Consider the following 17,494-nt stretch of genomic DNA (forward strand, 5'->3'; position numbering starts at 1 on the left):
CGCACCCAAACCCAGCGCCGTGGCCGGCCTTCTCCCCCCAGCCCAACCCCGCCCGGAGAAGCGCGCTTCTAATTCCAGCAGCAGCAGGGGCAGGGGCGGGGGGATAAAGGATTAGGGCCAGATCTGCATTTTTCAAATTGTCTACAGTTACATTGCTTCTGAAATCTTTATTCAGAAAAGAAGACAGACTGAATTTAGGTTCCTTGGGCTGTGGGCCACTCCAGGGGGGACCCCAGGGCAGTCCAGTCTTGGGCTGGAAGGTCTCATGTGTGTGGGGGGGGGGGGCGGCTGGGGGAGGAGCAGGGGAACGTGGGTGTATCTTCATCAGGAGGGAAAGCAGGAGAGAGGCGGCCAGCTCAGGGTCAGAGAGGCAGGGACCACGCCAGGGGGCTTGGGGTGAGCCCTGCCTTGGACCAAGATTCTGAGACCACCGTCTGCAGTGGTTACATGGAGACTCTTCTTAGTGGGCTGGGAAATGGCAGCGTTCGTGGAAGAGTGGATGGGGTGTGCTTGTGCGGCGTTTACAGGGAGCAGCTAAAACGTCTTCAGACCCTGAGGATGTTCGGGAAAAGGAGTTCCCAAGGGCTCACGTGGGTTGTGCAGAGAAAGACGCGGAGGCAGGGCCGCGCATCCTGCACTGGTCCTCGTGGAACTGTCCAGAGCATCATTCCGATACTCAAGAACAGTCCAGCTTGGGCAGTAAGTTACACAGTCCCCTAGAGACGGTCGGCTGGACCCTGGCCACTTAGTGCAAGCCTAAGGGCCCCTGCACAAGGGGCAGACTCCTCAGCGTTTTCCCCAGAAAGGAGCCCCAAGACTGCAGGATGGCTGGGACCCTGAGACGTTGCTGTGTCTGTCTGGGTCTTTGTGTGTTTGTATCTCTCTGCATGTCTGTATCTGTGTAGCTCTCTCTACATCGATACATCATCTCTCTCTCTGTGGATAGCTGCATCCATGTCTGTATCTCTCCTGTTAGTTCTGTTTCGCTGGAGAATCTGATTGACACAATGTCTCAGAGTCAGAGCATCACCCAGCACCATGTCCAGCCATGCAGGGGTCCAGGTGGGGAGGCTTGGCCCAGGTCCAGCTGGTTAATTAGACTGATGACAGTTGTGGGGCATGAAGGTGAGTGAAGGGCCTTGCACAGGAGAGACAAGCTGGCGACCAAGCCTAGAGTCACTGTTTAACTCTTACGGCGTAATGGGGACTCACAGGATACGGTGCTAAGTCTCGAGCCCCACAGCTTACTTCCTCGTGGTTTCATATAGTTTGCACTCAGCCACGTTCTCACATTATAGTCACAGTGTGGAAAAGCCTGGGGGGAGGACAGGAGATGGAGGAGGAATGGACGTCTGCCTGAGGGTCTCCAAAGAGTCAGGACTAATCTATGCAGTCTATACACACACATGCACATATCTGTATCTGTCTATGCCAAGAGCCATGTTATCTACCAGCTGCTTCTTCGGGAAACCTCAGTGTCTGCTCTTAACGGCCTTCAGCTGATTAGACATGGCCCACCCACAGAGTGGCCCGTGACCTGTTTTACTCGTTAGCTCATCAGAGAGGTCAACATCCACAAAGCATCCCCATGGTAGTATCTAGAGGAGCATTTGACCAGACAGTTGGGCACCATGGACAAGCCAAGTTGATGCCAACAATTACCCCTCTGCACATCCCATAAATTCAGACCCAAGATGACCAGGAAGGTGGTCAACGTCACTGTGCAACCCAGGCAAGAGGCCGCCTCCAGAAGCCTCAGTTATCCCATCCTTCAGACGGGAATGAAAAATCTTCCTTAGAACAAGTGTTGGCAGAAGAAAGGAGGTGCCCAGAGTGTGGTGGATTTTGCTATTACCTCAGCTCGCCCACTGCTCTGGGGGGGAGTTGAGGTCTTGGAAGAAGAAAAGAAATTAGGAGGCCGCTGTGGGAGGACTCTGGAGGAAAACGATTTCTGTCGGAACCCAAAGTGACGGCCACTCCAACCTCCGCTTGGAAGGCGGCCTCCTGCTGAGATGTGCCCCCAGGGCCTGGCCCATGCTCAGGGGCTTCAGTCATATCCGACTCTGTGCGACGGCATGGACTGCAGCCTACCAGGCTCCTCTGTCCATGGGATGCTCCAGGCAAGAACACTAGAGTGGGTTGCCATGCCCTCCTCCAGGGGATCTTCCCAACCCAGGGATCGAACCCGCATCTCCCATATCTCTGGCCTGTTCCACTTTGTCACAACTCCACAAGCTGTGGGGCAAGCTCCTGATTGCCATGTGAGGCAGTTGGCCTCTGCCCGTGGAGGAAGCCCTGTCTCCACGGAGTCAGTTAAGGCCGAGGAGGCCTCTCTGCCGGCCGGTCCTCCACTACCGGGACTCACACACAGCCTCCTTGTTAATCCCACGCTCTCCTGGCAGGAGACAGTGCTGTTTAAACCCGAATTCCTTTCGCGGGACCACCAGTTGACTGCAGCTCAGTGTTCTAGGAAATTAGGCCTACAGACTAGATCCTGTCACAGACCGTCCAGGTCAGTGAGAAGGAAAACCAAGAGAATCCCGAAAGCAAACAAGAAAATAAAACTCCACTGCTTCAGCCCCCCTGACTAGCATCCAAATAACAGGTACGGACAAATTCCCGGGCTGACGCGCGGCCCACGACACCCAGAGCCTCACGATGTGCGGCTGAGGTCACGGCTGACCGCAGGCCAGGGCCTCGTCCTGCGGAGCTCGCAGCTCAGCGTCACATTTCTCTGCTGTTATGTAACTGCTTTCCCTTAAAGGATCACTTGTCCTCCTCCGGGAACCAGCCACCCCCCTCCTCATGGTACCAGAGCTTTTTCACCAGCTCCAGGACGCACACATATAGATTTCACATGCACACTTTCTCTGCTTTAATTGATGACAGAAATGGAAAACTCACTTCCCTTTGTGACCGCATTCAAAGGCTTCCCTTTGCTTTCAGCTTTCTGGATATTTCGTCTGATTATAGAGTAATTCCAAGCCCGAATAATATCATCCATCAGGGAGATAAAAGGCATAGCTCTGAAATTCTACAGAGGGCCCATTTCAGGACCCTGACACTGATCTCTCCTCTTCGGGTTAGTTGAAAACAATTCTTGAAAAAACATTTCAAAAAGAAACTTCTTTTCTTCCCAGGGATTTCAAACAGGATGTTATTACTGCTTGCTCTATTACATTAGAAAACCTTTATTAAAACCACCTTTCTCTGGCCTTTTCAAACAGAGAGGCATGTAGCGAATTTGGCAAACACAAAAATACTTCTGCAGTGCTGAACAGAAATACATGTGCGCTTGTAACATGAGGCATGCGTATTGTGTTTTGAAATTTTTGTCCTCTTTCTATACCTTATTCTCTTGGTTTCATGGAAAAATAAGCCTTTAATCAAATTGAGATTTATCTTCAAACCCTTGGAATTCCTGTAACAAAAGGGGGCATTGACTCACCGTTAGCCAGACAATTTCCACCTTCAATTCCAGGCAATTCAGCATCCAGAGTTGCCTTATTAAATTCTACTTTTACTACTCTGGTGGTCGACGAGGACTAACTTCATTAACTAATTTATAAATCAAGATTTCAGACTGTGTGACACAGCTCTGATTAGGCTAAATAGGGCTGCAAAGCAGGCGTGTGTTTCCTGTGATTCGAGACATTACCTGAATGTATTCATCTGTCTTTCAACATTTGTTCCATGTTTTGGGTACACAGCCATGTCCTTAAAGAGTCCCTGCCACATGGAGACCGTCACCCCTGCTTCAGTTATCAGCTATCTGCCAACAGTGTCCAGTAACAACCAGCCACAAAACAGTGAACTGCAAAAAGAGATGCTCATTTTAGGCATGATTCCACAACTCCATGCTTCTGTTGGTCAGTCGCTAAGTTGTGTCCAGCTCTTTCCAACCCCATGGACTGCAGCACGCCAGCCTCCCTTGTCCTTCACCACCTCCCTGAGCTTGCTCAAAGTCACTTCCATCGAGTTGGTGATGTCATCCAACCATCTCATCTTCTGTTGTCCCCTTCTCCTCCTGCCTTCAGTTTTTCCCAGAATCACAGTCTTTTTCAGTGAGTCTGCTCTTCACATCAGGTGGCCAAAGTATTGGAGCTTCAGTTTCAGCATCAGTCCTTCCAATGAGTATTCAGGGTTGATTTCCTTTAGGATGGACTGGGTGGATCTCCTTGCAGTCCAAGAGATGCTCAAGAGTCTTCTCCAGCACAATTCAGAAGCATCAATTCTTTGGTGCTCAGCCTTCTTTCTGTATGGATGTACATGACGACTGGAAAACCTTCTCTCAGGGAAATTTGTCACTTGTAAAGCAGTGTGTTGGTAAAAATATTTGTTTTTATTCTGAGCTGAAATTGCATGGACCACATTTAACCTTGAATATAATAGAATTCTGCATCCATGAGCATAAAAATCCCAACCTTGGAAGTCAGCCCTGAGAGAATTCTTCATGAAACAAAAATGTCCTTGGTCTCCTTTATTTCAATTATCTACTTTGATACCTGGATCATCGAAAAAGCAAGAGAGTTCCAGAAAAAACATCTATTTCTGCTTTATTGACTATGCCAAAGCCTTTGACTGGGTGGATCACAATAAACTGGAAAATTCTGAAAGAGATGGGAATACCAGACCACCTGACCTGCCTCTTGAGAAATCTGTATGCAGGTCACGAAGCAGCAGTTAGAACCGGACATGGAACAACAGACTGGTTCCAAATAGGAAAAGGAGTACATCAAGGCTGTATATTGTCACCCTGCTTATTTAACTTATATGCAGAGTACATCATGAGAAACGCTGGGCTGGAAGAAGCACAAGCTGGAATCAAGATTGCCGGGAGAAATATCAATAACCTCAGATATGCAGATGATACCACCCTTATGGCAGAAAGTGAAGAGGAACTAAAAAGCCTCTTGATGAAAGTGAAAGAGGAGAGTGAAAAAGTTGGCTTAAAGCTCAACATTCAGAAAACAAAGATCATGGCATCTGGTCCCATCACTTCATGGCAAATAGATGGAGAAACAGTGGAAACAGTGGCTGACTTTATTTTTTGGGGCTCCAAAATCACTGCAGATGGTGACTGCAGCCATAAAATTAAAAGATGCTTACTCCTTGGAAGGAAAGTTATGACCAGCATCAGTTCAGTTCAGTCTCTCAGTCGTGTCCTACTTTTTGTGACCCTAGACAGCATATTAAAAAGCAGAGACATTACTTTGCCAACAAAGGTTCGTCTGGTCAAGGCTACGGTTTTTCCTGTGGTCATGTATGGATGTGAGAGTTGGACTGTGAAGAAAGCTGAGTGCCGAAGAATTGATGCCTTTGAACTGTGGTGTTGGAGAAGACTCTTGAGAGTCCCTTGGACTGCAAGGAGATCCAACCAGTCCATTCTGAAGGAGATCAGTCCTGGGATTTCTTTGGAAGGAATGATGCTGAAGCTGAAACTGCAGTACTTTGGCCACCTGATGCAAAGAGTTGATTCACTGGAAAAGGCTCTGATGCTGGGAGGTATTGGGGGCAGGAGGAGAAGGGGACGACAGAGGATGAGATGGCTGGATGGCATCACTGACTCAATGGGCATGAGTTTGAGTAAACTCCAGGAGTTGGTGATGGACAGGGAGGCCGGGGGTGCTGCGATTTATGGGGTCGCAAAGAGTCGGGCATGACTGAGCGACTGAACTGAACTGACAATAGAACCTGGGGAAATATACACATTTGTTTCCTTTTTAAGTGTATTTGGCCGTGCTGAGTCTTTTTAGTTGTAGCATGTGGGATCTAGTTCTCCTATAAGGAGTCGAAGCTGGGGCACCTGCATTGAGAGCATGGAGTCTTGGCCACTGGACCACCAGGGAATCCCTTGTCTTTCTTTCTTTTTTTCTTTTACATCAGCATTTCTTACATCCAAGCCCAAGTAACAAAGTTATTTTAAAAAATATGAAAGATGGAAAGTAAAGAATGTCTGTGCACGTGACCACTGGTGGGTTCAGTGATGCTGTAGGAAGCCCGGGTGCCTAAGGAGACACTGAAATGCTCCCAAAGGTGAAAAAGGACGTTGGAGGACACTGCCATCGCGTGTGATTCCAGCAGCCCCCACCCCTCAACTCCAGAGCGGAGGCACTTAGACGGTATTTCCCCGACTGTCTGTCACTTGCCTTTGCTCTCTCTCCACATTGGCTTTAAGAGAACCGTGTGTCTTAAATCCTTTAAACTCAATCTCTCCTCAGAAATGGCCAACAGTCCCAGGAAAAGGTGCTCAACATCTCTAATTATCCGTGAAATGCAAATCAAAACTATAGTGAGGTATCACTTACACCAACCAGAATGACCATCATCAAAAAAAACCTGCAAACAATAAATACTGGAGAGAGTATGGAGAAAAGGGAACCTCCCACACTCTCGGTGGGAAGGCAGATTGTTGCAGACTGTGGAAAACAGTAGGCAGGGTCCTTAAAAAACTAAAAGTAGGAAGATGATGTGATCCAGCAATCCCACTCTTGGGCTGATACTCTAAGAACACCACGGTTCAAAAGGGGATGTAGACCCCAGAGGTCACGGCAGCACTGTTTACAATATTCAAGACATGGAAGCAGCCTCAATGTCCCCCAAGAGAGGAATGGATACAGAAGATGTGGGATGTAAACAACGGAAAGTTACTCGGACATTAAAAAGAATGAACTAGTGCTTCCCTGGTGGCTCAGACAGTAAAGAATCTGCCTGCAACGCGGGAGACCTGGGTCTGGTCCCAGGGTTGGAAAGATCCCCTGGAGAAGGGAAAGGCTACCCACTCCAGTGTTCTGGCCTGGAGAATCCCATGGACTCCATAGTCCGTGGGGTCGCAGAGAGTCGGACACGACTGAGCGACGTTCACTTCACTTTCCCTAATGCTATCTGAGCAACATGAACGGACCCGGAGATTAACATACTAAGAGCAGCAAGTCAGAGAAAGATAAATGTCATGTTACTGCTTATATTCGGAGTCTAAAGGAAAATGATACAAATGAACTCATTTACAGAACAGAAAGAGACTCACAGACATAGAAACAAACTTATGGTTACTGGGCGGGCAGGGAGGGGGAGGGATAGATTGGGAGTAAAAAAAAAATAGACGAGGATAATATGAAGGAAAAATGGAGTGCTCCACCACCTCCCTGCCAAGTGCTGGATGGAGGCTTGTGTGTTCAGATCTGGGGATGCTACAAAACCCAGCATCCACCAGTCCCACGGGGTGACCCTCATGACAGGACTAGAGAGAGGAGGGACACGAGCCACAGAGACCAGACCTTAAATACAGACAGAAATGAAATTGGCTTTCTCCTCTCAGCTTGAAAGAAATATCCACTTTCCCGCCTCTGGTCTGAGCTTTTCAAAGATCCAGTGGTTCTTTGCAGTCAGCCGTGTTCTGTATCACCTATTGGAAGGCCAGGCTCCCATGGCCAGGAAGGCAGAGAGCTGGGGCCCTGATTTGGAAAATTCAGGAGAGAAAATAAAAACCTTCTCTGCTGCAAACTGCCCACATCATTTAGGAGCAAGAGAAAGGTGTTGTCTGAAATAGCCAGGAAATAGACACAATTTCCTTCTTCCCTTTGCCAGTAAAGATCTGGCAAGACTGGGCTCCAACAGTCCGTTTTTCATCCCGGATTAAAATAGAACAAATTGACACAAACAGACGGCTGTCTGGGAATGAAGGAAGACGTCGTCTCCTTCGAGGCTGATGGGAGGAGAGTTCGATAATCAACACAGCACAGCTTCAGCTGTAGCATCTCTGCTGTCTCCTCCATAAGCACAGGGATACGTGGGCACCTGCCACCCCCAAGTCTGATTCTGAAGTGACCGTCATCTGGCTTCATCAGTGTGTAGATTTCTAGCTCCATCTTTTCCAGTGTGGTTCCTGCAGAGTCATGCCAACGGGTTACTAGTAAACTTTTCTCTGCCACCAGGTTGTGTTCCCTGATCAGCCTGTCCGGATCCTGCAGGTGCCTCCTCCACGTGAGATGGGGAAGCACCTCCCAGGAGTGTGTATTTGTTTCTCATCGGTGATGTTTCCCTGTAACACCTAACAACTCTCGATTTAATTAGTATCTCCCAGGAAAGGACACTGCAAATGCTATCACCGACTGAAGCTTACAACACTCAGAACAGAGATACAGTATACGGATTCAGGGAAAAGTATGAAGCGATGTCTGGCTGCAGATGGATTTTATAACGCAGCCCCCGGGCCTCTTCAGTCAGAAGGAAGCCGAGACCCGGAGCTCTCACAGCCAGCTGACTCGTCACATGGATTCGGTTAGCCTGCTGCACTCTTGGTCCACACCGAGTTCTAAGGACATGGGATGAAACTCGGGGGCTCGGGGACCCCCACCTCCCTGTGCAGAAGTTCTCTTCCATCCTGAACCCAAGACGGTGCGGGGCTGAGGACCACAGAGGAGGCACTGTAGAGGTGGGTGAGGGGGAGGGTCCCGGGCAGGGGCAGGGAAGGTGGACAGCAGGAACCCTGCCCCCCGCTTCCATGGGAACACAGCCCAGTTCTCCTGCACAGAATGTCATAGTGAGAAGAGGGACGTGACAAGAAGTTGAACATGAAGTGTGTTTGGTGTGACTTTCAAATGAGGACTCTAAGACTACTCTCTTTAAAGGAAACAGGGCCAGGCTAAGATGACCAGGGCCACTCAGTCACTCAGTCGTGCTCAACTCTTTTGCCGCCCTGTGGATTGTACCCCACCAGGCTCCTCTGTCTATGGGATTCTCCAGGCAAGAACGCTGGAGTGGGTTTCCATTTCCTCCTGCAGGGAATCTTCCTGACCCGGGGATCAAACCCATGCCTCCTGCATCTCCAGCATGACAGGCAGATTCTTTATCACTGAGCCACATGGGAAAGCCTAGGCTAAAATGACTACTCTGAACATGCGAATGAGATGTATGGAAGCACAAAATAGGTCATGCTCGAAAACCAAGAGACCCACTGCCCTGGTGAGTTCGCGCCAGTTCCCACGGGGTTTAGGACCACGTCCCAGCACTGAGTCAGGAGGCAGCGGGAAGAGCTGGGCAGTGGCCAAGCCTTTGGGGCCCCTTGCACCGCTCAAGAAAATTTCAGGCAGGCGTGTGCCTTTTAGAGCCTTTTACAGCTCCTCTAGAGGGGCTTTCCAGGTGGTTCAGTGGTAAAGAATCCACCTCCCAGTGCAGGAGATGCAGGAGATATGGGTTCGATCCCTGGGTCGGGAAGATCCCCTGGAGAAGGGAATGGCGCCCCACTCCAGTGTTCTTACCTGGGGAATCCCACGGACAGAGGAGCCCTCTAGGTAGTCCCCAGTTTCGAGCGCTCTCGCAGCCCCCAACAAAGAGCTAAGGCACCTCTTCTGCCCCCGGAGCCCAGGCCCCTGCTCCTCCACGACCTGTCAGCAGCCCCCCGGGCACCGAGGCACCATCGGAACAGGAGTCCAGGGCTCCCAGCAGCCCCGCTGACACATCTGACATCTCACATCACAGGGCTGTAAAACCCTAACCGTCCTTCCACAGCGGTGCCAGCCAGCTGAGAAAGGCACGTGCCTCTTCCTTGTCATCCTGTATTTGATCAGAGATGAAAGCAGCCCATTTTGAAAGGAAAGTGCATTAAAACATCTGATTCCTGGGACGTATTAAAGACAGCAGAGTCTAACGGAGATCAAGGGGAAAGACATAACCAGTCAAGAGGGGAAAGCACTTTGTTTTAGGAGGAAAATCAAGAGGAAAGTGAGACCGGTGATGCCTGTACAAACGTGTGCCATTTCCAGGTGAAATATTATGTAATCCTAGGATTTCAGTGCTTGAAGCGATCTCAGAGTCATCTGGGTCAAGACCCGTATTTACACGTTGGGAATATAATCTCCAGAAAGCTATGGAAAATGCTGAAGATCTTTAAATATATCTGCACGGGGGAAAACCAGAAAATGACAGTTTTTGCTTTCCTGGCTCTAAAATACACGTATTTCCTTACTGTTTCTTCATTGCATTCCACTCCCATTCATTTAGAACCCATTGATTAGAAACTATTTTGGATACTCAGCAAACAAATCGCTGATGATCTGAAGGAACTGAATCTGTTACTACACCGCTAATTTACACACTGCTCTGGGCTTATAGTTGTTGTTTGTGTTTCTCAATAAGTTATTAAGAGGAATGGCTTTCCCTGGTGCATAAATTCAACAGCAGTATATTTTTAAAGCCCTAAATGAAGAGTTTGGAAGATCAAGTCTGCTTGTGTGACTTAGATACTCAAGATGCAATTTTGTTTTCAGGTTGAAAAATGACCAGTTTGCAAGATAAGCCGTGTGTGCTTTTAGTTGTGTTAAGGGGAGAGAATGAAGAAGGGGGTCCTTGAATGCACAGCGCCCCACACCGGACTTTCTCAGCCTGGAACCGCTGGCACGTGGGGTCAGACGACGGTCATCAGGGCGGCCCTGTGTGCTGTGGGGTGTTTGGCAGCCTCCCTGGACGCCCCTACAAGATGCTGGGGCTCCCCTCACCTCCACTGTGAAGCCAGAACGTCTCCAGGCATTGCCAGGTGTCCCTGGGAAGGGCGGGGTGCAGTCAACCCCCAGTTGAGAGCCATGGACCTGGAGATAGGGACGTCTAGAAATTGGTGCAGGTAAAGCATGAATTCCTAAGTAAACAGCTTTAGTATACAGATCTTACTTCAGCGGAAGCTTTGGAACCAAGGGTGGGTATGACCAGTCAAGGGAGGGTCGTGTTATGTGACTGAGTCTTGGGAGATTTGCACTCATAATGATACCAATAATAACTGAGTTTTAATGTCTTATTTGAAGAGGGTCCTTTAATCCTACCAGTGGCCCTTTGTCGGGGGGCGCAGTATATTTTATCCTCACTTTTCAGATGAGGAACAGCAGCCTTAAAGGAAGGAGGCAGGGATGGCAGATATGGGAGATGGAGGACCTAGCCTGGAGGCAAGGGCCCCTCAGTTCTTGGCTTTCTCCACCCCGGGAAACAGGGGTCTTACCGAGGCCATCCTTCTCCTAGGAGGCCATCTCCACAGAGTGCCCTTGACCAGACAGCTCCGGATAGTGCTGTTCTGTTGGTCTGTTTTATTAATTTGACCAGCAGTGGTGATCTAGGCCAACTCTTTGCTCTGTATTCACCTTGGACTCCAGAGAGCTTGGACATGTTAGCAATCACACTGTAAACAAAAGCGGGGTGGATGAAGAAGGCTGAATCTCATCTCCCCAGCCTCAAATCTCATCTGCCCAGAGCTCCCCCGAACCATGCACTCTGACAACTTCAGCCAGGGGGTGCTGTGATTGTCAAAGGCCAGTTAGAAATAGCCTGTCTCTTTTGTTTTTATTCAAAGTGAAAAATAAATCAGTCTCTGCAAAGGAAGACTTAGCCCCCGAAGGCCTGAGGCATCTACAGCACCCACTCTTTAAAATCTCAACACCCAGGCAGCGTCCAGCCCCAGACAGGAGCGGCCACAAGGAAGACAGAGCAGCTGGCAGTGCTGACCCATCACCAGCTTCAGAGGACCTCATGATGGATAAGCATTAACATTATACATGAATATCAATAAACATTGCATGTGTGTGATTAATCTCACGACAGCAAAAACAACTATAGGAGCTTGTTTCTGGATCAGACAATTGTTTGAAGCTGAGAATAATAAACTCTGCCCATGAGGAAATATAAAGCCAGCGTGTACATAGAATCTTTCTCTTCCGTCTTTGTTCATTAACACTCTAGAAATGATGGAAAGTGAGGGATGAAGAAATAAAAAGACAAAATGTTGACCCCATGATAGAAATTAACCAATGAATGTGACTTAAAGTACACACAATGACTCAATCCTGACATGGCTCATGATGTTTACAATTCCGAGGGTACGTTTTCTGTGCCACAGAGTGCTTGACTCTTGAGACGGGCAGGGACAAGTCAGGTAGGGGCCGTGTCCTCGTAAAACCTATAGTTCAGTGAGCAAGATGGTCAATAAACAGGTAAGTGAGTTTTTGAAAAATGAAACTCTATTAAGTACTATGGGGGAACAAAAGATGACCATAATAGAGGATGGGATGGGGATACTTTTTATGACACAGGAGTGGGTCGTATGATCCACTGATCCATATCATATGAGGCATATGATAGAGGAATGACGCTTCCAGAAGCGAGAGTTAAGATGAGAACTGAGGGTATTAAGATCCCGCAGGGGAGGCAGGCAAGGGGAGAAGAGCTCGTACAAAATTCTGAGCAGGAGGAGTGGGGTGCAGCTGGGAGAAGGTGTGCTTCGTGAAGGCAGGCGTGAGACGAGGGTGACTGATGGAGGTGGCAAGGGGCCTGGGCTGGTTGGCCGAGGAAAGAGCTTGGGTTTTCTTGTAAATGTGCTGGGCAGCTGTTGGGATCAGCTCGAAAAGTGGACCAAGGAAGGCAGAGGGACAGGAAGCCGTGTGGAGCAGCCGGGACTCTCTGGGACGTCGGTCAGATCCTGGAGCCGGGAGCCCTGCCCGCCTGGGGAGGGCGTGCACCCTTCAGACATGTGACTCCCGGAGTGCCGGGCGTCCTGTGGCGGGCGGGGCCCCGGTGTGTGCCAGTTGTTCTCTGCGGGAGCCTCCCTTTCAGGTTTCATCACCTTGGAGCCTTCCTTTCAGGTTTCATCACCTTGGAGCGAGCCTACCTTTGACAGGTGGGCGGAGCTAACGGTTTCCCACCGAGCAGGACTGGAGACTCCGCCTGCAAACGACCTCCCGAGAAGCCCCCGGCCCAAGCGACCCACTGTCAGTAACCCGCTACATACTGTCTAGCAAAGTAAACAAGTTAGCCACACAAGACATCTGTCCCCTTGGAGAAATCACACGGCAGGATGCTTAGACGGGGCGTGTGATGGAGGCAGAGAGCGCTGCCCTGGGGACGAAGGATTCCGTTCAGTGGAGCCGGGAGGCGAGGCCGGCACGGTGCGTCTCGGGGCGGTTGGCGGAGGAGCCCCGTGAACGATGCTGGGGGCCAGAAGCCAAGAAGAAAGGATGGCTTCTGCCAGCTTCTTAATCAGGCAGTTTTGACAAGCTCCCCACCCCCCGCCCCGCCCCCAAACCCAATATCTGTTTTCCAAAGCTGCTCTGAAAGGGCGACCCGAGTGGATTCACGATGTTTCATCACGGACCGAAGTGAGGTCTTAGACTGAAGTCAGGGGCTGGCAAGTCAGCCACGCTTCTCTCCGCGGGCTCTTTCATCCCCCTATGTGCTCATTTGCAAGTAATTAAAGGCACGCACACACAGGCGCGTGCGCACTCGCACACACACGCACAGGAGAGGAACTCGAGGCATAGTAACGTCATTGAGAAGAAAAGTAATAAACAGGAGGAAATTAAAAGAACTCAACAAGGCTCTGAAAAAAAGAAAAATCTAACATATTTAATCAGGAGAAATAGAATATTCTCCGGGCCCCATTACAAAGAGCCCTAGTGCCAAAAAAAAAAAAAAAGTGGCAGAAATGGGATCATTAAAATGGATGTGGGAAGGGGTGACAGATACACAGATGAAGCAGGGATGGATCCGGACGAAACCAGGAGCCCCAACAGAATTCAAATGAGAGATTCAAACCTAACACAAGAGAGGTCCCAGATGCAGAGAGGAGCAGCGCAGAGATGGAATGACTGAATCTGTCCGCGCGGCACCGCCAGCTAGCCTGCAGGTTCCCGGGCACATCCTGGCACCTCCAGACCTCTCAGGCTGGCTCATCACGTGCTCCTCTCTCTGCCACCACGCGTATCTGTTGCAGAGTCGGGATCCTGAAGACGTGACAAGCCACTGACGACGACTACTCATTTCACAGACGCGAGTACCCAGCTCGCCCTGCTAAGCAGACAGAACCGATCATTCACATAATACAGACAGGGATTAGACAATTTGATTTCCCTGTTAGAATACTTCTCATGCTCACTGATAGATGGGTTCTTGACAAATTGCTCGTGGCAGCACGCATTTAGCAATATCACGAATGCCTGTGTCTTGTGAGAAACCTTATCCTCCTAATATTTATTAGAGCATGCCTTGAAAAGCTTCATAATGAATTGCCTAATCTATACTGGGAAGGACTGATGCTGAAGCTGAAGCTCCGATACTTTAGCCACCTGATGTGAAGAACTGACTCTTTGGAAAAGACCCTGATGCTGGAAAAGATTGAAGTTGGGAGGAGAAGGGGACAACAGAGGATGAGATGGTTGGATGGCATCACCGACTAAATAGACATGAGTTTGAGTAAACTCCAGGAGTTGGTGACGGACAGGGAGGCCTGGTGTGCTGCAGTCCATGGGGTCACAAAGAGTCGGACACGACTGAGCGACTCAATTGAACTGATACTGGGCAGGGGCGGGGGTGGGAAAGAAGGCTGCTGGGCTCCAACCCCCTTCAAACATATCCACCAACTTATGGCCCCCTTGAGGAAGTACTACCAGGTGCTGGAACTCTACATGCTTTTCCACCTATTTATAAACAAATATCAATAGAGTGGTCTCTCCACTCAAGCACTACAATGAACTTATCCTTAGTGAAGTGCTTCCCAGGTGGCACTGCCAGGTGGTAAAGAATCCACCTGCTGATGCAGGAGGCATTAGAGATGTGGGTTTGATCCCTGGGTCAGGAAGATGCCCTGGAGGAGGGCATGGCAACCCACTCCAGTAATCATGTCCAGTCCCCTAGGAAGTGGCAGAGCTGGGTCTCAAATCCACTCTGGTCTGCCAACAAAGCTCTGCTCTTTCAACAGCACACGCCCACTTCCTATGTTGGTAGAAGGCAGCACCTTCCAACAGAGCCTCTGCCATGATGGGAACAGTCTGTGGTTCTGCACTGATCAAGATATCCTAACCACAAGTAATAACTGTAAAGATACAGATACCCAGGATGGGGAGCCATGGCAACCCTGATTGTCACCAACACAAGGAGAAACCTGGGGTGGGTGAGGCTGCCTCAGCTGCACAGGACAGCTGCTGCTGCTCCTGCCCTTTCCCACTACAAGACCACATCATCATTCCCCTGAAATCAGGCCATCACTTAGCTTTTTTAAATGTCTCAGGTCTTCAGATCCCCAAGTGCCATCTTCATTTTGAAGTGTATATTTACTTTCACATAAGTTGTCCATGAAAAACATCTGAAGAAAAAACTATACAATACAAAAAAGGAAAGGCGACATGACAACCCAATCCCATTACATGTCTCCTGGCTATCTGCTCACGGTACATGTGCCTACGTGCATAGCATGTGGCCATCTTCCTTCTTTTTAACTTTCTAAAAATTAGATTACTCACAACATCTCCTCCTGGGTCCTGCCCTTCTCTCTAATCAACTGTTCATGGACATCTTGAGAAACACAGAATTATTTTAAATACTTTCCTCAATCTTCCAAATATATCCAGGAACATGGTAGTGGTGGTTTAGTTACTAAGCTGTGTCTGAGTCCTGTGACCCCATGGACTCATCAGGCTGCTCTGTCCATGGGATTTCCCAGGCGAAAACACTGGAGAGGGCTGCCATTTCTTCCTCCAGGGGATCTTCCTAATCCAAGGACTGAACCCATGTCTCCTGCACTGCATGTGGTCTCCTACATTGTAGGCATATTCCTTACCACTTAGCCACCAGGGAAGCCCATCTAGGAACATAAAATTACTTAAATTCTTACACAATATTCTCTTTGCTAGATGTGCACTGGTTTATTTATACAATCCCTTATTTGGGGAAAGCTGGGCTGCTTCTAAGATTTTGCTATCTTAAGTGACAGTGGAATAAATTCTGTGTACACATTTGTACGTTGAATTCTCTCCTTCTGAAAAAGTTCTCCAAATAAAATTGCAGCATTAAAAAACACACACATTCTTAAGACTTTTGATTGCAATCACTAAATTGTCCTCTCAAAAAAAAAAAAAAAAGAAGTATCACTCAACACTGAATTACAGACAGCTCCTGCAAAGGAGGACTCCTTGCACTGAGTCTTTGAGTCGCTCTGTAATTTCCCGCTCTAACACTCACAGACAACCAGGACAAAGCTTGCAACTCATCAATCTGACAGCCTGTGAATATTTCAGGACGGTTAGCAGTCTTCCCAAAGTCTTATATGTTTAGCCCAGAAGTTCACATCCACTGAACAATCATGGAAGCGGGTCCTACTCCAGTCTGTTTACGCCCTCAGTAAAGCAGTAGCTGTTTCTGTTCAGTCGTTCAGTCATATCCGACTCTTTGCGGCCCCGTGGACTGCAGCACGCCAGGCTTCCCTGTCCTTCACCAGCTCCTGGATTTTGCTCAAACTCATGTCCTTCGAGTCAGTGACGCCATCCAACCATCTCATCCTCTGTCATCCCCTTCTCCTCCTGCCTTCAATCTTTCCCAGTATCAGAGTCTTTTCCAATGAGTCATCTACGGGAGCTTTGGCCACAGACTCAGTCCTTCCAGTGAATATTCAGGGTTGATTTCCTTTAGGATTGACTGGTTTGATCTCCCTGCAGTCCAAGGGAAGTAGTGCCCAGATTCGAATTGCAAAATCAAGATAATAATAACCATCATTCAGTGTGTACCGACCTTGTCAGATGCCCTTGTAAAGGGTTTCAGGTTTGCTTTGAGCCTATGACCCCTGCTATGTGAGTGATGTTCCCTCCTATGTGGGAACCCCATGCCCCAGGTGACTGTATTAGGAGTCTGTATTAGGGTTAAATGAGGTCATACGGGTGGGGCCCTGATCCCACAGGATTAGTGTCCTTACCAGAAGGGACAGCAGCTCTCTCTGCCAGGGGAGGACACGGCAAGGACAGCTGTCTATCTACACGCCAGGAAGGCTGGTCTCTCCAGGAACCAACCAACCACACTTTGATCAGGGGCTGCCAGCCCCTTGTGGTTCCAGTCACCCAGACTGTGGTATTTGTTATGGCAGCCTGAGCAGACTAAGGAGTGCCATTCAGCCTTAAAGCATCTCGAAAGGTAGATAACTGCTATCACCCCATTTAACAGAGTGGAGACAGGTGCTCAGAGAGGCTGAATAATTTACTCGACATCTTCACTCGGCCAGGAAGGAGGAGAAGAGGGATTTGAACCCAGGCAAACAAACTCTGGAGAAATGGCACCCTTCTCCAGTGTTCTTGCCTGGGAAATCCCATGGACAGAGGAGCCTGGTGGGCTACAGTCCATGGGGTCACAAAGAGTTGGGCACGACTGAGCATCTGAGCACAAACAGACTCTGGAACCCATACCCTTAAACCCCATGTTGTGTGTGCTGCCTCATATCTCCAGACACGGCCTCTCTGATCAATATTAAGATGAGCACCTCCCTTTTGTAAAGTTAATACCTTGATTAACGCAGCTCAGTTCCCTTCAGCAAGCACATTGCATCACTTACATGGTTGGCATTCTGTCTGCTAAAGCCTCTGAGTTCTATTTCACAGAAGCTTTAGCTCAGCTCTGATTCTCCCACACCTGAGATACGTCTGGGATTTTTAAGAGCAGATGCACTTATCACAGGGCTTCCCAAGTGGCGCTAGTGGTA

The sequence above is a fragment of the Bos javanicus genome, chromosome 12 (genome assembly GCF_032452875.1).
Source record: "Bos javanicus breed banteng chromosome 12, ARS-OSU_banteng_1.0, whole genome shotgun sequence".
Taxonomy (NCBI): Eukaryota; Metazoa; Chordata; class Mammalia; order Artiodactyla; family Bovidae; genus Bos; species Bos javanicus.